The 24,516-nt window shown below is 38.3% G+C and overlaps 1 protein-coding gene across 30 annotated transcripts in view; it reads left to right on the top strand.

Moving 5' to 3' along the window:
- ZBTB20 (zinc finger and BTB domain containing 20) overlaps window positions 1–24,516 on the top strand; it is a 750,813-nt gene that overhangs the window by 618,406 nt on the left and 107,891 nt on the right. For 2 of the 30 annotated variants that reach the window (XM_038582900.1, XM_038582894.1), the window contains exon 1: window positions 14,779–15,143. The exons of the other annotated variants lie outside the window; for them this stretch is intronic. The gene's annotated coding sequence lies outside the window, so the exon portion shown is untranslated. Of the gene's footprint in view, window positions 1–14,778; window positions 15,144–24,516 lie in introns of those variants that run through there. 30 annotated transcript variants of the gene reach the window in all.

Genomic DNA, 24,516 nt, shown 5'->3' with positions numbered 1-24,516 from the left:
ATATATTTAATGCCTAATTTCCAAGTAGAAATATTACTTTTATCTAAATAAACCTTGAACGTTTTATATAAATTGAGAAATTGTATGCTGAGTGGTTTTTGTTTCTTATTTCTAATGAATCAGTAATTTTGACTCATGTTCTATATGCCACTTTAATTTATAGTAAAGTCATACTGATTTTTCAAAAATTAATATACAATCTCAAGTCACAGAGTTTTCCAAATTATATTTCCAATGGCAACTGAATAACATGTTGTCCGTGCAGTTAGTGAGTTGAGGCAATTTGAACATAATGATAAAAGTGGGAGGGGGTATTACAAGCAGTGTTATAATTAAAGGTCTGTTGATTCTTCAGTTTAAATGCCATTGTTGAAAGATTTTTCACTCAGATGTCAAAGTCTGTGGCCAGCCAAAACTTGGCATGCTAGAACTCAGCCCAGAGAAACATTGTGTTCTACAGATTTAAAAACCAAAATCTGTTAAGAACAGAAATGTTGGGCTTGGGCTGATTTCTCCTGAATCAGAACCAGAGCATAGCGAAATACCACCTCCCCTTTACGAAAAGAAGTAGTGCAGGTGGATGTTAATGGGAAATGTTTGTTCAGAAGGGGAATTAGCATTAGATGTCATAATGCAGAGCACTGGGTTAGAGATTTATATAATTAAAGCATCTTTCCTTGAGAAGTCTGTAACATTTTAGAAGCTTCTAGTTTAATGAGGAGCAATATATACTCACCTTCCAAGATATGCATATAGAGGTTCAGTTTCTCCATATCGCATCCCTTGTTACTGGAAAAACTTGAAGTGAAACTTTATTTGCTTAACTCCCTATATACTCCCTATATAAAAATGTTTTCCAAACATGTTTCCCTTTCTTTAATTTGAGGGTTAGAAACTAGTGGCCTGTGTGCTGTGCTTGGCTAGCCCATAGATTTGGGGATGAGGGATCCATTGAATATTTTAAAATAATTTGGGACTTTGAGCCAACCTTTTAAAGATCAATAAATCTTCCCCCCCCCAAAAAAAAATCTAGCTTTTTTCAACTTCTGCTGATAATTTGGAGATCTGGCACTATTAGATCTGCATTCTTACATGGCACCAATATCCAGGCTGCTCCCTGCAGATAAGTCATGTCCTTTTCACTTTGACAGAGTCCCTCTCACCCCATATTTTATGCCATACACACTTCATTCATTTACTTTATCATCCTGGCTCCTAGAAGCATCTGACTTTTCTTTCTTTGCTTATGGAAGATGTATTAAGCAAGTTCTTCCCTTTCTTTGCTTGTAGTATGAAGATTTAAACCTTCAAAAATTTCTTTCCAGTAAATAATAGCATTGCAAAGGCTATGCACAATGGTACTCAACAAAGCATTATTGAAAATGATAAAAATTGGAATGTAACCAACCTGTCCAAAATTAGGGAATTGCTTAAATATATGTTGATATACCTATAGAATGGAATATTATGCTGGATTTAAAAATATATGTCTTAAAAGAATGCAGGTTACAAAACAATGTATACAGCAAGATTCCTATTTTATAGGAAAAAAATTTTGCTTACAAGAAAAGGGTTACAGTGCTATCTCAGAGTGGTATTAGAAAAATATATACATATGCAAAAATATAAGCAAATAAGCTAATAAATAAGCCCCAACAGTAGCTTTTATCAATTCCCTTCCCCAAAGCTTTTATATTCCATTTTTTTAAAGATTTTTATTTATTTATTCATGAGAGACACAGAGAGAGAGAGAAGCAGAGACACATAGGCAGAGAGAGAAGCAGGCTCCATTCAAGTAGCCTAATATAGGACTCGATCCCGGGTCTCCAGGCTCACACCCTGGGCTGAAGGTGGCGCTAAACCCCTGAGCCACCCGGGCTGCCCCTATATTCCTTTTTTTTCCCCTATATTCCATTTTAACCCAAGAGTTGGCACAAACATATACTGAGCTATTTTTCAATTTTCTTTTAAAACTGATTTTTTTTTTTTGCTTTTATACCTTAGAGAATACAATCAAGAATAAGATTTCCATAGTTGTTTTAAATACTTGAAGAATATTCCTGCTTGGCCATATACTAGACTATCATCATGGCAAAGCAAGAGCATCAGTTCCTGTGTTGGCCTGGAGTGGGTTTTTTCTTCTATAGCACCTTATGCCAATACCAAAAATTATTCAAAAAAATTTTAAAAACATCGCAGAACAGAAAAATTACACAGAAATATGCACTTTAAAAAAATGAGCATAAAAACTCTTAGGGCGCCAGAACTGAAACTCATAATCACAAAGGCATCAGTTGTGTCCCAGTTAGCCACCCATAGGAAGCAAAGCTCACAGGTAAAAGTCATCTATGCATTTATGGAAGTTCTTCTGATGCCAGCACTTAGCACAATACTTGGCAAATAAGAAAGTCCCTAAAAGTATTTGTTGAATAAAATATGAATAAATTTGTACTCCCACCAAGGAACAATTGACCCACATGTCAAAAACTAAGTCATCTTTTAAATACAACTTGAGCAAAAAATATTCAGACTTTACTCATAAAACTTCCAGATATAGTTTGAATTAGTAATGCCATAGCTTTTTTTTTTTTTTCCCAGAAAAGGAAAATGTTTGTTTATATGTGTGGCTGAGTACATGTATGAGTTTGGAGAAAAAAAATATAAAGGAATAAGAGGTGGTTCTTTCAAGGAAGGGTACAGTGGTGAAGACTCCAGCTCGTAAATGTCTCTCTTCCTCCTGGCAGTGCTAGCTTTATTGTTTCTGATCGGCTGTTCCGTCCATCTATCTTCACTTCTCTAGAGCATTCTTTACCCTTAGGCTCCACTGCATGTTGTTTTCATAATTCTTCTGTTCCCATGAATGATCCTTATTGCTCCTTCATCCATTGTCCCCTTCATGTGCCCACAAGATGTAAGTTAGCCCTCCTTTCTTCCCTCAATGTTTCCTGAAGTCTGTGGGCAGTTTCATGGACCCCATACAGCTGGAACCCAACATTCATATCACCTCCCTGAAGATTTGAGTATCTAGTTCTAATGTGTCAGTTCTAGTACTATGAAGATGGGTTTCCAGCTGCCACTAGACACTTCCACTGGATGTGCCACCCACAACATTTCAAACTCCTGCTGCTATCTTTAAGTATTCTAGAAGTAATGAAATCAACCCCAAATACCCCCTATGCTTTCCTGTCCCCATGCTTTTATTCTGTGCCCCTTGCCTAAAACCTCTCTTTCCAAATTCAAACTGTTGGAACTTTCCCCCATAGTCCAAGGTCCACCTCAAACCCTGCTTTCTTCAATAACTTTCTTCAGTGTCCATCATCAAATGATATTCCTCAAGCCACTAAACCTACAGACTTCTGTTGGCAACCTTTTATGGTATTTGCCTTCTTTTGTGTTGTATTTTAGTTATGTGGTGTTTATTTTCTTCCAGATTCTAAATATTAGGTTTATGGCTTCTTATTTATCTTTGTAGCTGTTTTCTAGAGTTTAGCTCCTAGCAGAGTCTTTTGCTCATAGCAGGCCCTCATTAAATATTAAATTGGTTTTATGCAATAAATTAAATTAGGTTTATGTATTAATGACTATACGTGTGTTACAATTTGAAAGACCCAGAAAGTCTACCCACCCAGTGTCTCCCCTACTTTCCGAGCCATAATATGTTGCTTTTGGGACTTTCTCTTCTACAAATGGGGATTTTTCCACCCAGTTTGTGTCTTTTTGTTCCCTAGCAATAAACTATTGACTAGTTACTACTTGAGTTCCCCCACTTTCCAAAACTAACTCATTATCACCTAAGAGGAAACAAAGTCTTAAAAGAATAGACCAGACGTGAGGTATATTCGCAAGGAGATAACAAATAAGTAGAGGTCTGTGAGAGAGGTAGGGTCATGGAAAGTGCCCTGGGTGCCACTTACTAGTTGTATGCCTTAGTTTTCTCATCTATAAAACTGGATGATAATAGTAATTTCTACCTTATAGAGATGTTACAAGAACTAATATTACTAAATACTAAATAACAAAATACTTAGAATAATATCTGGCACACTGTAAGTGCTGACAAGTGCTGGCTGTTAAGTATTCATATATGTGGTATATACATAGCATATACGATCATATGTATAGTAAGTATATATACTTAACGGATAATACATATGTATAATATATATGTGTATTACATATAATATATATATTTAACAACTATCATCATTATTTAATTTTATTTCACCCCGTGTACCCAATGGCAGATTGCAAAGAAACTCCTGGATAGCCAGAGACCTTGAGTGTCTGGGGATGGAACATTTAAAAGAAAAGAGAACAAGCTTGGTCAGACAGATGAGGATTTGATACACAAGTCAGCCACCTCTGAACTGTGCACATTGAGGAAGTTACTTAACCTCTCTGAGCCTCGGATTTTTCATCTATAAAATCTGACCGCCTATCTTTTACATTTACTTTGAGGATTAAGCGAACTTTTGTTCTCCTAATCATTTTGAGATTCAGTCTCATTCTTTTGGTGATTCCTCTCCTTTTGCTGAACTTCACATTTGTTTTCTTGACAAATCAGATTCCAGACTTTGCATTTTGGACCAAGCATAGAAGAAAGAGGTAGCATTGCTTCGGGAAAACGGTGGCAGTACCAGCTAATAATTTGAAATTATTAATAATTTAATGCAGTAGTGAAATGTTAAAATATGTACCAATTAATATGCACCAAGCCTAATAGAGAACAAATACTTACCAAACTGTGGCTAAATCCTTAATCTAGAACAAATTTAGCAGCCTGACCGGGTTTTTTTTTTTTTTTTTTTTAATGAAATATGTTCTACCTATGGAAATAATTAGCTGTACTAATCCACAGGTTTTACAGTTGGTCATTTTTTAAAAGTACAAGAATTTAGATTTTCACTGAAAAACAAAAAGTCCTTTCCACACAGTCCTGCTTGAAAGGAGTGTGTGAGCGTTGGGGGAGGTGGGGAGAGGGAAAAACAAAGGAGAAAAAAGCAGTCATGAAAATATCTACAAACTCCTGGATATTTGGATCTGAAAGCAAAAGAACCTTCTCACATTTAGTCCTGTTCTTGTAGTGCTGTGATGTGGCATTTAATGCTCTAGGGGACCTAGAGCAAGTGTTACAAATGCAACCAAAAGTCTCATGAAAATGAGCCTCTTAACAGTGTGTGAGCTGGTCTGCAATGGCCTCAGGAAATCCCCCCAGCTATTCACGTCCTTTTTATCCACTACATTCTCTGACTCAAAGGGAAACCTCACTTCACCTCCTTGACCAGAATTGAGCAGACATTGATTTGGTTACCCGGTGCTTTATTTATTCCTTTATTAGCCTTCATCATTTGTATTCCACTGGAACAAAAGAATATATCTTTTCTTTGCATTAATTTAAGTTTAAGGATGTGCAAATGTGTGTTTGTGGGAGAGTGCATATTTATGTTTGTGTAAGTTTATGGGTAGCTTGCTTTAATTTAAAATATTTTCCATCAAAGCTGTAGTACTCAAAGCTTCACCATCACCATCATTGTACCGAACGACTCTCCTTGACATATTAGCTGAATTCCTAAACCATTGCATGAAAAGTGAGCTCTTTAAAAGAGAATCATGTTTTTCTATTCGTTTTTATAATTAGTCAGGTCAAGTGTCACATGGGAAAAATAAGTGGCCCCATGCATAATTTAAAAAATATATAAGAATCACAACTTCTATCTCAGTAATAATGATGCGTTTATCTATGGGCATTTTATGTGTCTTAATTGCCCCCAAGAAAAGCCGATAAGAAGTTAACCCAATTAAACAGCAGATATGTTGGAAGCAAATGCTATGGATAAACCACTGTACTGGAGGCAATGGGAAATTCAGAGAAGTAGAGGCCAGCGTTTATCCTCAGGCAGCCTACAGTCTAGTTAAGGATACATGACAGAAAAAGTGGAATTGCACACAACAGCTAAAGACTTAAATAACAGTTCAGGGTATTCAGATATGTTTTTTGCACAATTATATTAATAATTTATGTTCAAATATACCACAGAGTTCATTTCTGTTCATTTCTGTTGGAAAGACTCGCTGATTGGGTAGCGTCTATCTGTATAGGCATGAAAATAGCAACAGTCCATGAGATCTTCATCTAAACTTGAGTCACAGATTTGTTTAAACAATGTTTGGACAATTCAGAAATTCAAATTTGCGTTGTAGCAGAATACATGCTCCTGTCCTTTTAAATGTTGAGCGCCTGGTAGCTTTACCACAAATTTTCCTTCAGGAATGCTCGTTGAACCAAGAGATATTTCTAAGTAGATATTTGATGGAAAAGCAACCAAGGAATGGCCTTTGAAGATATTTTCACTACTCCATACCAGCTTTGGATGCCACGCTTTCTTCAATTTTATAATAGTGAATTTGTTCTTACTCAGGGAATACGTTCAAAGTAGAGTTGGCCAGAACACAGCCATAATAAATTCTGCAGCAGCGTCTATTTAATGTATAAGTGATCATAATCAACCCAGAGATCATATAGGGACTTAAAGGAAGTAACTTCTTTAGTTACCACTTTAGTCATAATCTGACAAAGAGATTCATGTAAGTTCAGGGGAAAACCATGGAGGTAGGCACAATGTAAGTGTCTAAAAGTATGCAAACTACCATGCCCAACAATTCTGTATCTACCTTTACTCTTCTGCTGAAGTGTAAATAATAATAACATCAATAATGCGAAGCAAACGGGTTTCTTAGCTTACAAAGCATTCTAGATACATCATGCCTTTTGATCCTCAGTGTGTGATCTCAACAACCTGTGAGATTGGCAGGACACATACTATCCACATTGTACAAACGGAAAATCCATGAAGTTTAAAAGTTTAAAAGGACAGATGACTTCCTTAAAGTCATAGAGCTCTTAAAAGCTCCTTCTGATGCTCACATTGTGACTGGCTCAGAGGAGAAAGCAACCCCGACAGAGTCTTTGCCTCCCCGCAACTGTCCTGCAAGGTACACAGGAGTTGCCAAAGTGCAACCTGTAGACTTAAATCTTCAGAGGATGGAAGAGCCCTCAGGCCAAAAGGCATACCTGCTATGATTTCATGCGAGAAGGAAAAGGGATGGTTAGCTGCCTTTTATAGTGTTTTCTCCCCCCACTGATACAGAGTCCTGGGTAAATTCTGAAAGTTTTCATACTTACTGATTGGATAAAATCCTGATGATTTGCCACAAAATCATAGTTATATCTGATCTGGTTGTGTCGGAGTTTTTCCCAGCCCCCTAAAAATTGGGATTTGAGGGATCCCTGGGTGGTGCAGCGGTTTGGCGCCTGCCTTTGGCCCAGGGCACAATCCTGGAGACCCGGGATCGAATCCCACGTCGGGCTCCCGGTGCATGGAGCCTGCTTCTCCCTCTGCCTGTGTCTCTGCCTCTCTCTTTCTCTCTGTGTGACTATCATAAATAAATTTTTAAAAAAATTTTTAAAAACTTGGGATTTGATATTTTTAAAAAGTTGCAATTCTTAAAAAAAAAAAAAAAGTTGCAATTCTGATCTAAATAGTCCTTCCCACCTGTCAAGATTTATGGCTTTTCTGTTGAAACTCTTGTGAATAAAATCAGTTGTCTTTAGGCTGGCTTCCTGGACCATCTTACTTATTTAAAAATATGGTATGGAAATGATGGAGATCATGGGCCACTCTACTAAAACTGAATGTCCCTGGGAATTGATAAGGAAGTGTGGTTCTGAATCCTAGAAGCTGCGAGCCTTCATTGGCAATATAGAATTCAGAGCTGTCACTAAATTTTGCTACCTGATGAATAGAAAGGTAGAGTTTCAAATCAAGAAATTCAGCACTTAGTTCCAGAAAGTAATAACGTCAGTGGCTCCTCTGCTCAGTATCGCATCCTTTACAAGTCTTCAGACTTCCAGCCTTCATTTTAGCTTGCAGAATTAGACCTGGCATCTTGAGTTTGTCGAATTTTTACTATTATTACTTCGGAGCCCCAGCTAATGCAAAAAAGCAAGGCAATATCCCCAACACCTTGGTCTCAGGACATTCGCAATCCAAATTAATGGTTCTTCGATAATGATAGTCCTGCAGTTATAACATATTTTCATATTCATGATCTTATTAAGTCTTACATTAGCCTTATACATAGACAGGAGGCCCATTATTATTATTATTATTGTCATCAACACCATCATTTCCATTTTGTAGATGAGATAAACAGACTAAGAACATGATCTGTGGTCACATCACTGGTGACAGAGCCACAGTTAGGTCCAGATGAGCAGGTGACCTCATTCATAGTGCGTATTTTTCACTAGGCTTGCCAAGGCTCATAGATTCATCCTATGACAATGGTTCTCAGCCAGGTTTCAAAATTACCTGAGGGGATCTTTAAAACATAGGCACTGACATACCCACTTCTGTGTGTCTGATTCACTAGGTCTGGAGTAGAGCCCAAGAATTTTCCAACAATTTTCTGGGCAATGCTGATGTTGCCAAGGAGCACTGTTTTAGGAGCGCTGTTCTATAGATTGTATGCAGTAACTGAATGGCAATGATACATTAAGACAAGATAGTCTTATAAGAAGGAAGTCTATTTGCATGACGCTGCCTCATGTCTCATTCTTTTCTCTATTTCTGACTTCTACTGGGGAAGAACAGAAAAAATTGGGGGAGAGAGGCTGATAAGAAGGCACCTCACTGTTTAGAATAGTTTAAATCTTCTGGCACTTAAGAATTGGACAGCAAATCCGTTCAGTTTGCTTCTAACTAGAACCTGCTGTTGTAGATTAACTTGGAGGTATGATTGTCAACCTAGCAATGAAGAGCTGCTCTAAGACTGGACATGGGCAAATGTATTTAGATAAATCTGTAGACAACTGATCCATTAATCAATAATCTTTAGATCAATTTCTCCATGTCAACCTAGAAGGATGTTCTTAATAGCAAGAGAGAGAGACCCATTCTTGACCTATCCTAGTCAATATTTTTCTGAAGACTGGTGAGAAGTCCTTATATCATAGGCTCGGTTTGAGTCAACAAGGTAATACATCTGCTAAATATATATATATATATATGTATATATGTAAAATATAAATATATTTACATATAAATATATATGTAAATATACAAATATATATTTTTATTATATATATAATAAAAAGAAGCTTGCCTTTTCTCGCTTCTGGAGGCCATCTGAACTCCTTGGCTTCTGACCCCTTCCACAAGTGACTCCAACTTCTTATCGTCATCATATCTCCTACAACTAGCTCTCCTCCTCCTGGCCCTCTCTTATATGAACCCCTGTGATTACATCTAGAGCCTACCTAGATAATATAGGTTAATCTTCTCATCTAAGTATCCTTAATTTAACCACATCTGCAAGAGCCCACTGCCATATAAGGTAACATCCATAGTTTCTTGGGGTTAGAACAAGGATATTTTGTGTGGGGTCATTATTCAGCCCCTTTGTGATATGTTTCTTGAACTACATGAAGAATATGGTACTTTTTTCTTGGCACGAGTATTTGAGAGGTTTTTTAATAAAGAAGAGGGCATGGGACCAGGAAACAGAAGAACTGTGTTCCAGTACTAGTTTCGCTTCTACCAAGTTGTGTAACCTTAAGCTCGTCTGACAAAATGTCTCTGAAGAATCTTTCAACTCTTCTCTAAACTGACAGAACCAGAGAGTCTCCTAAATACTTCCTACATCTGAGATTCTATGCTGCCTTAAATCTATTTGCCTGTTTCTAGATGATATTTAAATTTAAAAGCAAGAGCTTGCTTACCATTTCTAATATTCAGAATAAATCTTGTTCACTTTTCTTTTGAATTCACTTAAATTTTGAATTTAGAATGTGCTACCGAGGACTTCCTGCTGTAAAAGTCACAGTGAGGCTAGGAAAATCACCAATACAAGTGCTTTTTGCTAGTTAATTCTTAAACATCCTATCCAGTAGTACAACTTCAGTCTAAGCATCAAATCACTAGTCTTGTACTTATTGGACTCTTGAAACACAGAAAGAATAAATTGTAATTGCATATGAAGAACTAAGAGAGAACAGTCGTGGCTGCCAGCTTTCCTGAGATACCATTTACCACCATGGGCAGGTGTGATACTGGACAATATGTTAAAAATGCCAAGCAGAGTATAAAGACATTGTCCCAGAGATCTTAGTGTCAAGGTGGGAGTGACACACTAGAGGACAGTCACTGAGGGGCTATTGTTATTTCTACAAGGGGACAAAGAAGTGGGAAAGGGCTGGGGTCTTATTCATTGTTGCTCTTTTTGTTGTTGTTGTTGTTAATTTTCGTCTTCTCAGATAAGGGCATGGAACTTGACCACTGATTCTCAAAAGGAAATAGGGCTAGTTTGATACAAATCTCTCTACCGTGTTAGAGTCATCCCACAAACACCTATTTTAAATGATGATTTACAGAGGGCCACGTAGAATAATTTGGAGGAAGTTTATAGGAAGGAAAGCTTTGAGAGCTGAACCAGAAAAGGTGCTTGAAAGTAAATCAAATTATGGCATACATTGAATTATGGCATTTATTATTATGTGCAGAGTATGCATGGAATTTTGAACTAAAAGCCGAAGAAGCAAAGGTCTAGAAACTCTCATGCATAGTAAATAAATTAACCCTTTATTCTCTTAACTTTCTACATTCCCTATATTTGGTGACTTGTTCATACAAATATACGCTGAAAAGGACTGATAAACCATGCTCCACCTTTGGTACATTCAACTATTTGTGCACATGACTCAAATACATGCCTCCAGGAGATTTTCTTTGGTATCATGTAGACACAGTATTTCAAAGGCCAAGAATTCTTTGGGAAAAGAAGAAGGGTTATGTGTGTTTATGACTGTCAAACTTTCCTAAGCATATTAAGTTGGGATCCTTTGTCCTTTCCTTCTACAATTTGAAGATTATTCTAGTAATATGTTTGGCAGAGAAAAAAACCTGCCAGATAAGTCGGGGTCTAATAACTCTTTAATGACTATTCTAAAACCATGAGTTCAGTATACTATACCATTCAGAACCTGGTGTTACTTTCCACTTTAAAAAATCAGTTTTCATTGCTATTTTTTTATGCTAGAAACTATATATATATATATATGGAAATCAGCTTATCGTGAGCAGGTCATCAGCTCTTGATATATCTGCCCGTGAGAAAAAAATATATATATGATTGGGATCCTGTCACCAAGGATATGGTTTAAAAATCTGTTTATTTCAAATATTAGCTTCAACTAGTTATCTTTATTTTGCAATGGCTTTAATTCTTTTGCCCACTCATTCATTTATTACATGGCCACTATACAGTAATCATTTAGAAAAAAAGAACACCCTATATTATTATGCAAACCTTAAATATAACTATATGTTTTTGTGTGTTCACATGCTTTTTTAAAGAGCACATTTGTGACAGGAAATGAAGAATGGCATAGTCGGGGAAAAATTAAAGAGACACGATGTAATTATCCGAACTGGAATTAAGCCAATTAATAACCCGTGTGCTAACACTACCCTCAAAGTGCTGAAAATGCCGTCAGATATTTAAATGCCCTGGGTGGTCATAGCTAGCAATCTTCACCTCATCCATTTTCAACACCACACGGGGACATGGCTCACCCTGGCTTCTGAGGAAGGGCCACCTGAAGTGAGCTGCTGAAGAGACACAGGTACAGAGTGTATCATTCGAGCACAAGATTCTCTCAAGTGATCGTGCACAGATTTCCACTTATTTTTTTAATGAAATCAAAACACTGGTGTTTTATGCAATTTGCTCATTTATTCAACACATATTTACTGAATAATACGGTAGGTGTGCCAGCCCGGCATCATGGCTAGGAAACAGGCTTCAGAGTCGGATTGCCTGGATTTTCCTCCCCAGTTCCACACTCACTAGCTGTGTGCTCTTGAGCATGTGACCTAACCCTTCTATTCCTCAGTTTCCTTTTCTATGAAAAGAAGCTTCAGAGTGCCTAGTTCTTAGGGTTGCTGTGACACTAAAGGATGACACAAATGTAAAGTACTTAGCAGAGTGCTTGGCATAAATCAAGTACTCGGTAATATGTTGGTTATTATTATGAGCTGAGAAATATACCAAAGTCTGTGTAGAAAGAGATCAAATAGTCCTCCGGTGATCTTTGAAGTTTAAATTCTAGAACTTTGGAGTTCTAAACTTTATAGTCTCTACTGCCAACCCTTTCTAATAGAAATCTGTATATTAGATCCTTGCTTTGCTGGGAGTATTCCTGTCCTGAACCTACATGCTTTGAATATAATACGCTCAGCTCATCTAGAGTACGCAGTTTTATTTATCTACACCCTCATTTTATGCCTACGTCAATAATAACTGCCATCTAATACCATCCATGGACTTTATATATGTGAGCTCATGTCACGCTCAAAACAACCTTATGGGATGAACATAATCGCCTTTTACAGATAGGGAAACTGAGGCTCTGAGAGTGGCCATGACGTCTGCAGTGTTCTAGAGGTCTGTCTCACTCTAAAACACATTCCTTTTTCACCCAGTTCACCCAGCACGCATTTACTAAGCACCTCACTGCTCTGCCCTGGGCTCTTGCCGTTCAGGTGCTTTGAGACCTACAGGAGGACCCACCAAGGTCAAAAGCGGTGGTCCCTCCTCCCCCTAAATTGACTGACTGTGGACCTTGTGTTTTAGAGAAGTCACAGTAGCCATTGTTAAAGGTTGATGTGCCAATAAAACTAAATGACTGACTATGGCTTCTCTCAGCTCACTTGCCGTCCAGTGGGCTCCCAGGTGCCTGACATTTCTTTCAGTTTTCTCCTTCCACCCTAAGTAGCAACATCGTCACCCAAGTGTGACCCAGAGGGAGTTTTCGCTTTTATATACAGCATGTTTTAGGACCAGAGACTTAATCTCTCCAGTAACATCTGATGGCACTGTTCTCTTCATAAGCACCTCTTCCTCCTTTATTTAAATTAAAAAAAAAAAAGTATCTTCAATTATCTGTTGTCAAGAGGGAGATCCATAATGAATACGATCATACGTGTCCAAAAAAAAAAAAAGATAGCATCAAATATGTGGGCAGATAATACCCTTTCCCCTTTCTATTTTAGAAGCTCAACTCAATTGAAATATACAGGAAAAGTTGCCCACAGCTAATCTTCCAGGTAGCAAATCCCATCAGTGATTTAGAAGGACGTTGTGGGCTGAAAGCCTCAATCTCTTTCACCCATAGTGTGCCTATATTTTAAAAATGAGTTGTAGGAAAGAACGACATCTTCCTTCATGGTGATATACAGCAGATGATACACACAGAGAGAACTGCAAACTCTGGGAGGGGTCTTTGTAGATGGATCCACGGGCCTTCCTTAGCTTGGAATGTGGCGACCCCAGCTATCCCTGGCTGAGACCAGGCCTCCACAAAGCCATATTTTTCTGCTTTTCTCTGAGACCGAATTAAGACTTAAATCCCTGTCCCTAGAATTCAAAACGGACAAGAAAATATTTCCACTTAGCTATTTAGACATTTTAAAAACTGGAGCTCTGTGCACTAACTGTAGAGGTGGAGAAATCTTGTTATTCTGGAGACAAGGGCGATCACCATACCTGTTGGGCCAGGGTCTGTGCAGAAAGCAGGAGGTTAGCTGGTATGATGGCCAGAGCACCAGCCTGGTGAGCCGCCGGGGCCCTGGGTTCCAGTGTCGACCTTGCTACTGCCTTTGTGATTTATTAGCCTGAGTCTCTGGGCCTCAGTTTCCTCGTCTGCTAAATGAGGGCGTTGGGGAGATTGATCTCCGTGGCTTTCTCCGGCTCTAGTATTCTCTGGGTCTGCGAGTCGCCTTCAGTGTCTGCCATAGTGTGCCTTGCCAGCTCTGTTTGTCACAAAGATTAATCCATTTTAACTGTACCTTAGAGTGCTCCCGGGAGAGAGGATGGATGGATTGTTTTGCACCTATTATTGCATCAGAACTTTTGCCTTTTTAGACGAGATCGTGCCGTGCCTAAAATCCGTCTGCCTGTCTGCCCACTGACTTTGTCTGTGCTGATCTCTTGCCACGGTGCCTCTTCTTCCAGCATCCATCTCCCTCCAAGATCTAGACTCGGCATCTGACTGTACCTGTCTTGTTCTCTGCAGCATCTGTCTGCTACACTCCTAGACCATCGTTAATAAACTTTCACACATTACACGCAGACCCTAAGATGCTGGCACCTGCACATAAATATCTACCGTTCCCAGGACTGGGGGAGAAAACTCCCATTTTTTTAAAGACCTCTATCTAGTGCCATTTGTATTTGCACTTTTTGTTTAGTTGTAAGTTTTAATAGTTCCCCCTTTGAGGATTTGTCAGTACGAGCAGTATTGCTTATCAGAACACACCAACAGTCTTTTTGTAATATTCGCTTTTCCCCTTTGGTTCAGCCGAGCCTGCTGACAGATCATTCAAATTCAATTGTTTTATGTCTAAGCCGAACAGCTAATTAAAGTAGGGATGATTAACCTGACTGGCACTGTCGCTCTCCCTCGCGCTCTCTCTCCCTCTCCCTTTCTCTCTCTCCCTCCCTCCTGTTCCAATCAGTCTTTTTCTCACACTCTCTCTCTCTCCTTCCGTGTCTCTCTCTCTCTCTCTCTCTCTTCCCCTCTCTCTCTCCCCCCCCCCTCCTCTCCCTCTCCCTCTCTCCCCCCTCTCTCTTCCTCTCTCGGTCTCTCTCTCCCTCCTTCGGTTGGTCTCTCTCTCTCTCTCTCTCTCTCTCTGTCTCTTGCTCTACTGTTTTTTTTTTTCCTCTCTCTCTCTCCTAAACGTGGTCTGCTTGCTGATGGCAGAATGGCACTCGGAGATTTGTGCATTGTGTCTGGTTTCCTACGGGCAGGCTGACCCAGTGCCTCCAGGGACTTATCAATAGACCACTCAGAAGAGACACAGACAGGAGAGAGGAGGAGGGGTGGGGGGAGAGAGAGAGAATCAATATCAAGAATAGAAGGAGCTCCGAAGCCATTTTTTTTTTAAAGAAGTATCGGGACTTGGGAGAGGGTGACAAAGAAGGTTTTTCAAAGAGGCAGTGGAGGAGGTTCTAATAAATTTGGAAGGAAACAGTTCCCTGTCTTGGGAAAAGGAGAACTCCTGACTGATTAGCATTCACACCAGGTATGAGATGTTCGCTACCCCTTATCACTGTGTCGCAACCGAGATGGAAAAGCCTTTTTTTTTTTTTTTTTTTTTCCAGGAGACTGAGGGAGCATGTATTTCGCTGTGTTTGTTGTTGGGGGGTAAGGGGGGTGGCGTGAGATCTGTGGGCATTTGTGTATGGGAGCAGAGAGAATGGAAGCAGTACAACGGGGGGTGGGAAAGAGTATGGAGTGTGTTACTGTCTTCCCTGTCTTTGTGCACCCCTGGGGGGTTACCCAAGTTCATTTCTAGCAGGTGGATTTGGACGGGAGTTACTTAACGCTTGACCGCCAGTTTTGAAAAAAAAGAAAAAGAAAAAAAAAAAAAAACGTTGCTTCCTATGTCTATTAAAGGAAGCTCCAATTTCTCTCTCTCTCTCTCTTCCCTTCTCTCTCTCTCTTCCCTTCTCTCTCTCTCCCCTTCTCTCTCTCTCTCTCTCCCTCTGCCCCCCCATCTCTCTTCCCCTCTCTCCCTCTCCCTCTCTCTTCTTTTTTTCCTCTTCTAACCAGACAGCGGGAGGGTTCCTGGCTCCCAGCCAGCCCAAAAGCCTCTAAGTGTTTTGCACTTGTTTCAGGGAGTAGCTGCCCGGGGATTTTTCAGCATTTTCACTAGAGAACAAAGAGTTCTTTACAAAGGGAAGGGGGGGGGGGGAAGTGAGCTTAATGTCTGATATATGTTTTTCTATTTTTATTAGTTTTTCGCCTAAAAAGAAAGAGACAGGAACAGAACATTCACTCTATAAAGACACAAAGACATTCAAAAGAAATCCAGTTATCTTTTCTCCCCATCACCCCAATATATATACGTACAAAATAAAAAGGAAAAAGACTAATGAAGTTGGATATGTTGCTCTTTTCTCCTCTTTTAATCTTTCTAAATCCAACTGTTCTTATGCTCACTCTATGCTATTTTTTTCTACTCACAATAAAAGTTGCTCAGGATGCATCTTCTCTTACCATCTCTTTACCCTGTCTGGGTCCCCAAAATCCTGTGGAGGAGAGGATGAGAGTACGCCAAATAATCAATGTAGTGGCGAGAACATCTTCTACTTTTGCCACTTGGGTAAAAAGTTAATTAAGGAATTTGGGCTCCCCAAATACCAATGGGGTGCATTAGTTCATCCAGCCTCACAAGTTCTTGCATCCATCTGTTTAAAAGGTACCGCCTGTGTCACTTGTCAGTTATTAAGAAAAGGTACTAAGGGAGCAGATACTTGTATTTTATTTTTGTTTCCATCTAATTACGTAAATGACAAAAACCCCCAGAGAGATTACTTGCCCCATCCGTGATACACTAGTTCAAGCGAAATATAGTCTAGACAGAGATTTTTCAACGATTCTGATTGCCATGTAGCTTTGTGTTCTCTACTTGATTTTTTGCCTATGCTTGTATATTTTTACCATGAATTTGTGTTTGTAGCAAACATTCCAGAATGCTTATCATTTTCAAATTAATGCTCCGACAAAAGGAAAAAGAAATCAGCATGTGAACTGTATGTGCAAAATGTACTAAACAGTCCCATCGTTTATAAATGGATTTATATCTTTATCCTAATATTCTTGAATTGTAAACTCAAGTAAATGTTTTCTTGCTGAAAGTTCTCCCCCTAATGCATTTGTATCTCGATTGTCATTTGGAAATCTTTTTAAGGTACATAATAGACATAAACTGAATAAGGGGGAAAATGCAAAAGCACCAGAAAAATGCTTAAATATATATTATGTACAGTACCTAAGTACAGATAACTATTTTACTAAGTGAAAATGAGCTACAACAGTTGTTTCAAGATTCAGAAACTCTTTTCTTTCTTTTCTTTTCTTTTTTTTCCATTCACTGAAAATATAATCTATTCCTGTCCCTGGGGAGAAAAACTGTAGGGAAAATATAGATATATACATTTTTCCATATTTTTAGAATGCATTTATGTAACTGCTTCTTAAGAGTGTAACACATATCAGGGCAGAGTGTGATGTCTACTAGTCAGTAAACCCTTCTGGCTGGGAGGTGTGAGCGCCTTATGTTTGAAGTAACTTGATAACAAGGAGTCTTTTCGGGAAACCTTACTGTGTATGTGTTGCCTCAGTAATGACCCTCAGAGAAAAAACAAGAGCTAGGTGGCCACTTGAACTCGCTGAAAGACATTAGATTTAGGGGAACTTTTGACAAATCCAAAATTTTTTAGGGTAGCTCCCTTCTTACAGTTGTGTGTTTTCTTCGGGAAAATTCTTGTATTGCCTCCAGACTTTTCTATCTTTTTTTGTAAAGATTTTTCATGCTGCTAATAGTGCTTCAGGAGAAAAGGATCTTTAAAAAGAAAGTCATCAAAATAAGAGAAAAGAAACTCGATCTTTAAAAAGTTTTATATTGAAGGCAAGAGCTTCCCCCCCACACACCCCACCCCCTTTTGGCTTGTTTCTGATTTTTTTCCCCTGAACTCTTTTGTTGCTGTGGGCTGTTGTGCTTACATTTTTGTTTTTTGTTTTGTTTTGGGTTTTCTTTCTTTTTTTTTTCTTTTTCTTTCTTTCTTTTTTTTTTTTTTTTTTTTTTTTGTTTTTTGTTTTTTTTCTTTTTTTTTTTTCTCCTGCTCTATTTTTTTTATGTGACCAAGGGGGTCTAGGGAAGGGGCAGAAGGGGTCTGGTAAGAGGCTGTTACTGAAAGCTGTACTAGCCTCTCTTGATCCCAACTCAGGCAGCTCCTATCAGCTAGTTGTGCCGCCAAGAGTACAGTGAAAGGTGATAGCTGTCATTCTGGGATTCTTCGTGGATCTGACCTGAGAGTAACACATTCACAGTCGAGGAGAAAAGGGAAAAAAAAAAAAATAGAGGAGGAGGAAAGAAAAGCTCTTTGAGCTGGAATACACTGGCCCTTTCTTCCTGTAGGCAATCCGCTCCAGTTCTTGGCGACGTGTCCTGCACTATCAGATATCATATGACTTTTTATTTAGATTCCTTTTCGGAGAATGGCCTGTTAGGACTCTGTTTGTTTTCTTTTATTTAATTTCCTTCTCCCCTCACCCGCTAGTTTTGTGTATCTGTGTGTGTGAGAGAGAGTGTGTGCGCGCATGCATATGTGTGTGCAATTTTTATCTTTGTTTTTGTTCTGTTGATCTGATGCTTTATTTAAGGACAAAGCTTTAATTATTTCAGTATACTGGTTTAATCATTTGCCAAAAAGAAACCTCATTCTAGGCTTTTTGGGGGGTCCATTTTTAAACACATCCATTAACACAGGAGGCTAGAGATCCTAAATGCCTGCTGGTCGGCCCCTGGCCCGCTCCCTCACCTTCACTTAACCCTCCCTTCATCAGCATGCACGGCAGTGTGAGTTAGGAAACACCTGTGCTGAGTTCAGAGGGAAATAAAAGTAGAAGCAACTTCTTCAAATCTGCACTCCTAGTTTCACTTTAATAAACTTTTTTTTTTAATCGTTGGCTTTTTTTTTTTTTTTTTTTTTTGGCACCCTCTGCTGAGTTTGAAAGCATCAGAGATACTGAACGATGTGTCTGTGGAGCTTTTGTGAGGTCAGCTGAGCACCCCTGGAAAGTAGAGCAGGGGCTGAAAGTCATTCAGAGACTTCAGAATTAAGTGGGAGATTTCAATAAGATCTGTGAGATCTGTGGGCCGTGCAGGGCTTGGTGATAGATGGTGAAATGGAATACTTGGGGATCCTCAAGGAGGAGAAAGAGAGACATTTCCAGGGAGGGCAACACAGGCATTCCTGCTGCATGGAGTACTTTGAGAATCATAGTTAATCACATTTTTATTTTGTGTAACTTGCAGTTTAGCCAATTGATATGCGATTGCCTTCCTTCCATGCTTCTTGTATAAAACAGAGGAATTAAACTGACATTATTACAGGGTTTCTCCTAAATTTTTGATGTCTTTCTTTTTCAGTTTTGCAGAGTTCAGATTTTAGTTAGCAAAAGAAAACAGAACTTCTCTGGGTGTGTAACTGGTTGGTTGCCTATACATTATCCTCCACATGCTATACCTTATCTATACATAATATGACATATCCTGTTTGTATCAGGATCCTTTTTTTTTTTAAATAGTAAATAGTAGTAACAAGCTAGACTGCTCTGAACGTTCAGATGACCATTACATTCTTTAAATCCATAGTTCTTAGTTCCTTGTTACTTTCCCTAAGATGATTTTTCACAGACCTTAAATTTCTAATGCTTATCTCAGCCAGAGGTGAGTTCTGTTGAAACTTGGAGGGAAATTTATTCCACCCCTTTAAGAGTACCCAAAAGGGAAGGGAGAAGTATTTTTTCGTTCAACAAAAAATTTTAGAAGCCTTTTTTTCCCCCAGCGGAAAACTCTAAAACAGCTTTGTCTCAGAACGTTAAACTTGGCATGGATAAGAAATGTGAGTTTTGCTTTGTTTGAGGAAATTTGTTTTTGAAACAACAATGTTATAAATATTTTTAAATTGCCTGCTGAGCATGCGCTGTATCTGACTTTATTCATAGTTTTAAACACACACCAAAGTGCAGTCTTCTGAATGGCCACAGGTAAGGCTGTTGATTTGTATGATCTTTCTCAGAGCTACCTCCAGTGAGTCTACTCAGTTTTCCAGAAGGGAAAAGGGCGAGAGCTGAGTTTAGACCTGGACTCCCTTCTAAAAATCATAGAGCAAAAGTAGATTCCCCCAGTAAAGCTTGCACATTATACTTAGGGTAAGTACTGTTCAACTTTCCTTTCTTATAGGAGTCGCTTGCCTTAACTTTTCGGCTTAATAGTAGCAAAGTAAATTAGCAAAAAATTTAACTCAATGAGGTATTTGACTGAATTAGAAAATTTGCAGATTTTTAAAGGCATCTCTTATGCATAAATTTGGGGATACGAGGATTTGCCAGTGAAATGATAGCAGCTCTGTGCTTACAGAGCAAAGATGTGCTAGTCTGAACATGCCTGATCTCATCTGGAATCGAAAGCTAAATCTAGGTGGGCCTGTAATAATACCAGAAAAGGAACACATGTATCTTTTGTGCAGCCTTTAAAAAAAAAAAAAAAAAAGCCAGGCTTCCAAAGGGAATGACAAAGAAGTAGGTTCTCCTCTTGCTTAATAAGTAGTCATATTTTGCTTCTGGAGCTATGTGTTTCCAGTTGTTTTGGGTTGTTTTGTTTTGTTTTGTTGTTGTCACTGCTGTTGAAGTATATTCTTTCCTGTCAGTGATTGTTAACACTTTCCATATTTCAGAAGGGCTTTATCTCCATTAATTCCGTTTGATGTTTCCTCACTTGGTTACCTTTCTCAAGTCTGCGATGACCCTTCCAGGCTTTGCAGTTCTGATCGATTCTTGCCAGAATATATTCACTCATTAGCTGTTTGTTATAGTTATGATGGAGATAATCTTGTTTTTCAGGCCTTTATAACTCGCCAAACAAATTTCATTTTGAGGTGAAATTTCTCATAGTTGTTCTTGACTCAGAACTGAACTTGTCTTGGAAAGGCTTGAAAAAAAAAATGCAACTAGCCGTTGAGGGTTTTTTTTTTTTTAAGGACTAAATATTTCAATAAATGCAGAGGGATTATTTTACAAATAACGTTGATATGCAATGTTTTTCTAATTTTTCTTTTCATGCTTTAAAACAGAACCTGAAAATTAAATGTATAAAAAAAAGAAAAAAAGAAAAAACCTGCCAGGTTAATGCTGATATTTTAAATACCCAATTTAAAATAATTCAAAGTTTTGATTTCTATGCAGCATATCACCTTTCAATGTCAGTCAGTAATACTTTGTGCAGACATACATATATCTACACACATGCACACACAGAGACGCAACTCCACTTTACATCTATATTAATTTTATTTTTACATAAAACACGATTAGTATTAATGCAAACTTTTATTAATTTATTATATTCTATTTTTTATAATTTAGAAATCCAGTTAACTATTGCCTCTGATTATTTAATATATGTATATGCTTATTAATATTTATTTGTAGTTTAATAAAGTATCTTAATTTATAGAGTATTTTATAAGTCTTTCACACTTGAATTTCATGCAGCTACATTAACATTTGAGTTTTCTCAGATACGCTTTGCTTTTTGTTCCATATCTGTTACTATGTTAAGAAGTTTTTTACTTTCCCAATCTAGAAAGACTATGGCCATTTTCCCCTATATATGATTTCTATATATCTTCAGTATTCTGAAGAAGAAACTTTCCAACCTTTTGATGTCCTGGAAAGCCTTCAAACAAGTGGGAGAAGTAATCTTTACCTTGCTACTCCCCAAAACTCCTGCAATATCTGCCCTCACTGTACCACCCCTCACCACCAGCAACCCTGAAAAAACAACAATAATAAACATGATATAATTTTTCTGATCACAGAACCAGGAAATACCAAAGAAAATTGTGGCATATGTAGGCAAATGCCAAGAGCTCCTCCAGTAAGATCAGCTGTTTTTGTACTTTTTTTTTTTCTCTCCTGAATTTTGTTTGTGACTCTTTTGGCTTGCTGAAGCATATCCCCATAATCTTACGAAGCCACAGCAAATTCCCAATGCCACAACAACACTGTGCAGCTGGGGAGAGCCCAGAAGAACTGATCCTGGGTGGCTGCAGACTTCCCCAGCAATGATGCAAAGCAGGAGGAGTAAGTAGGCTATACACTTCTCTTTGCTTTTTACCTGGGCTGCTCCACCGGCCAGGTAGAGTGATTTTCTTTCGGTAGCTTTAGCTTAGCTATGTAGGGCTTTTCCTTAGCTATCTAGGGCTTTTCCTTCTGTAACCAATGGCTTTCTGCCTCTTTCCAAGGATGGTTTATATAGCAAAGCATCCCATTTTCCTTTTATACTGGAATATGGAAAGCTTTGGAGATTAGGAAGGGTAAAGGAAAGGGGGCTCAGAGTATCTGGGAAATACTCTGAATGGCCTCAAACTCAAAAGCGTTTGGGGGGGCTGTAACTTTTTCATTCTCTCCAGAGCCTTTAAGAGATGGAAAGTAGTGAATGGGATAACTGTAGGGTGCGAACCATGATCTAACTGATGCAGTAGATGGAGCTCTTCCCCCTAAGTCTGTATTTAAATTAACGTCCCACTCTAGTTTGTGGGGCTCTCTGTTTCAAGGTGTGTCATTACTACACACGTAAAATCAAGGGCCCAGAGAATTGGAGAAGAGGTTTCCTGGCACTTTTCAAAAGAGATGAAGCATTTGTTCTGAAACACAAAGCATAGTGCAGGTGAGAAGTAAGACTGGGGTGGGAAATGAAGTTTACATATCTAAATTTCTCCCTATGTTTGCTGATAGCCCTAAGTGTGAAGTTAAATCCTAACACTTACTATACAAGTGATTATTACTTTAAATGCAGAAAAATGTAGGGAACCTGTAGGATTTGGGGCTGTGTTCAATACAGACCTTCCAGGCTATCTGAACCGGGCAGATCTCCTCTCATTTTATTCTGCAAAGGAATCTTAAGACTGAAAAGGTAATTGTTTCATCCAATTAGTCTAGAGAACCTGGCTGAAATGTTACAAATTCTGAATTGTGACAGCGCAGAGGAGGGCAAAGCAGCTGTGTTAGGAAGGTGCCTTTATGGAAGCCAAAATATTTTCAGCAATAACTGAAAATAGATCTCCAGTATCTGTTTGAATATGGAAAGAACTACTTGTTTATTTCTCTCTAAATTAACTGAAATGAATAATTGCCATAAAATTTGTGTCGCTGTCGTTATTCTCAGCACCAATAGGATAAGTTCGATTGTGTCCCTCTCTGCTTCCGGGAGGGAAAATATATGTATTCTGTAGGTAGTAAATTATCTTCCTTAGTGAATATCTGCTCACAGATTGGAGATATTACTGCATATCTCTTGTTAAATCTTGATAAGATCATTTGGCCAAAGTAGAACTCGGCTTGGCTTTAGTACCCAGAGAAATAGCATTTTTAAGGGACTTGGATTTCCTTTGCATACCACGTGTCTGAGTCCGATACGGTCCAGGAAAATAGAGAGGATGAGACAAAATTATTCCTAAGCAGCCGCCGTAGGCCAAACACTGAAACAGTGCCAACCTGGACCAATCAGGCCGGCTTCTCAGAAGATACATGCTTTTGTCGAACACTTACATGAAGAGAAAGAGGGAGGAAGCCCTTGAAATTGCATTCATATGAATGATTCCTCACTAATTTCAATAAAGTCCCTGGTAATAAATTCACGATTTTTATTCTTTTGTAAAGTAGAAAACGTGAGCTTTCTTGTCCAGCTAAGGATCTCTAAATGTTGTACTCTGACATCTTTTGAACAAACCTATCCTTTTGAATTTAAGCAAGTGAAAAACTTCTCACAGAGAGCAAAGAGTAAAATTGATGGAAACTCAAAATCAATTCCAAACCCATTTCTGGCATGATGAGAATAACATTTGTGCTGTGTTTAAAGCAGTTTAAAACAAGAAAATGATAAAATGATCAATATACTTAAAGCCAAAAATAACCAGGACAGAACGATCTGTAATCCATTCCCATTCCTGAAACTCTCCCTCTTGATCGAATGTGAAAATAAACGAATGTATCTTTTATAAGGTGGCATTGTCAGCCTTATAATATAAAGCAATGATGAGATGCCAAGCTTTCAAGTCTATTATGCTATATTTTCAGAGTTTAGCCAAATTTCTAGATTTAAACTATTGTAGATTTATTTATTTGTGCATGCCCTGACCCCTGACCATAGAAAGAGCAAAGTTGAGGAACATATAGAATGTGACAGTGAACCACATTGCTACTTCACAGTCCATGTACTCTATTTATTAAAAAAAAAAAAAGAAAGAAGAAAGAAAGAAAAGAAAGAAATAAAGAAAGAAGAAAAGAAAAAGTTTAAGACACAACAGAAAGAATATTTTCAGCTCTATCTGAAAATTGGTGGATTAGTCAATATGGAACAGGCTGGAGATTTCTTTTAAAATACCTGACTCTCGACGAGTTTATTAAATTCAACACACACATAAATACAAATCATGCATATTTTATGCTTATTGCTTTAATAGACTGAAAGACTAAGTTCACACTAATAAATTTTGGACTTGTGGATTCAAGGTCAGTAAAATGCCACTGTCCAGGTTTATAAAAACCTACCTAGATGTAAGATTTTGCCCCAGTGAATGATTTTCTACCAATTTCCTAGAGTCATTTGACTGACTGGTTATATATTGATCAGATAAAATAAATTGTCCTTCTGGATGAAGAAGTCCTAGCTGAAAAAATTAAAATGACAACAACTTGCATAAGCACGTTTAATTCCGTTGACCTAGGGTGCAGTAGGAATGACGATAATTCTAAATGAGCACTGTGACGAATGTCACTACAAAGAAGCATGTATGATTACATCAGTAAGAGTGAACTCAGTG

This window comes from Canis lupus, chromosome 33, assembly GCF_011100685.1.
Source record: "Canis lupus familiaris isolate Mischka breed German Shepherd chromosome 33, alternate assembly UU_Cfam_GSD_1.0, whole genome shotgun sequence".
NCBI lineage: Eukaryota > Metazoa > Chordata > Mammalia > Carnivora > Canidae > Canis > Canis lupus.
The sequence above is the reverse complement of the archived record's forward strand: the minus strand, read 5'-3'. Positions and strand labels throughout refer to the sequence as shown.